This window comes from Aegilops tauschii, chromosome 2, assembly GCF_002575655.3.
Source record: "Aegilops tauschii subsp. strangulata cultivar AL8/78 chromosome 2, Aet v6.0, whole genome shotgun sequence".
Classification (NCBI taxonomy): Eukaryota; Viridiplantae; Streptophyta; class Magnoliopsida; order Poales; family Poaceae; genus Aegilops; species Aegilops tauschii.
Window position 1 is genome coordinate 123,217,982 of NC_053036.3, and position 1,403 is coordinate 123,219,384.

General features: G+C 47.3%; 1 non-coding gene across 1 annotated transcript; it reads right to left on the reverse strand.

Annotated features, from left to right (window-relative positions):
* Nucleotides 1-1,051: 1,051 nt before the first annotated feature.
* Nucleotides 1,052-1,132, reverse strand: TRNAL-AAG (transfer RNA leucine (anticodon AAG)). The gene has a single exon. It is a non-coding gene; the product is annotated as a tRNA-Leu (tRNA).
* Nucleotides 1,133-1,403: the final 271 nt, after the last annotated feature.

The window sequence follows — 1,403 nt, forward strand, 5'->3', positions numbered from 1 at the left end:
AAGAAAGATCACAATGCCGCTACTCTCCCGGCATGATTTGACCCAAGTGCTTTGCACCCGCACTTACCCAAAGGTTGGGCTCGCTCTATATGTTTGAAGGCAAGATGGACGGAAGCGTCAGACTTGTGACAAAACACCCCTGCATTTCTCTTACACCATATGGTCCAGCATGTTAGCATAGTGGGGGAGGCAATCGCCTTTCGGTTCGGCATATTGGCGGCCGACATGTTGAGCCACCAGTCCTTGATGGAGCGCATCGTGGTCCAGGATGAGATGCCGAGGTAGTCGAGCTTGAACCATCCCTTGATCATAAATATCCCACTAATTGCATTGTTGCGCTGATTACCATGAGTCACAAGGTTCTTAATTGCCATGATTGAAAAAACACAAGCTGCTCTTCATGATTCTGGCTAGTATGAGATTTCGCGTGGAGACTGCTACAGACCGGCATTCACAGCATGCCAGCATAGATGAGATACTAACAAGATGAAAACCTAAGATAAATGAAACAGATGGCACCGAACTAACCTAGGATTCTGAAGAAAAAAATTACAATTTATTCATCAAGTAGGCAGGCTCCGTACCATCTACAACATCAGGAGCATTAGCAGATTCAGCTAATTTACTGAACCCACTCCCACGGTTCAGAAATATCTCCAGACTTGTGGACTGTGCGGTACCTTCTTTACTATATCACCCATATTTTTGATTGTCGTTCCAGTGATCAAGTGGGAATAAGAAAGGCAGAAAGGCTTCACATTGTTCCAGGCCATCTACCAAGTATGATAAATCTCTAGTGTCCCTTTGTACAGTACTATGTTGAACGTGCGTGTTTGGTTGGGGAGGAAGGCGAGGCCAGCTAGTTTGCTAACTTTTCGAGACGTGCGTGTGTGCATGTTCCTTTGTACAGTACTACGTTGAACTTCTTTGTAGGCAATGGAACATGGCCCGGCGGAGAGAAGGGATTGAGCAGAGAAGTAATCCTGCGGTCTCTGCCCAGGCAAAGTATCGTGCCAGAAACTGTGTTATGGAAAAAAATACAAAAATATTTTGACCAGAGTGGGATTTGAACCCACGCCCTTTCGGACCAGAGCCTTAATCTGGCGCCTTAGACCAACTCGGCCATCTGATCATTCGTGCTGTATTTTTATTTTCGCACTATTAAAAGGCCAGCCAGCCGGGGCGGCGCCTTGCAAAAGGAACAGTGCACCGCAGAGACACACGAGACTTTTGGTGGATTGGTGCACCGGTGTGTTTGTCTTTTGAGAGCGAGCCAGAGAGAGCACCGGTGTTTGGGCACCCTTGAATCAACACCGTCTGCCGGTGCAACCACTGAAAAAGGGCGCGTGTGATTGGTACGCAGTTGCTATTCATCTGAACAATGAGGGCTAGGTTAGAGCATC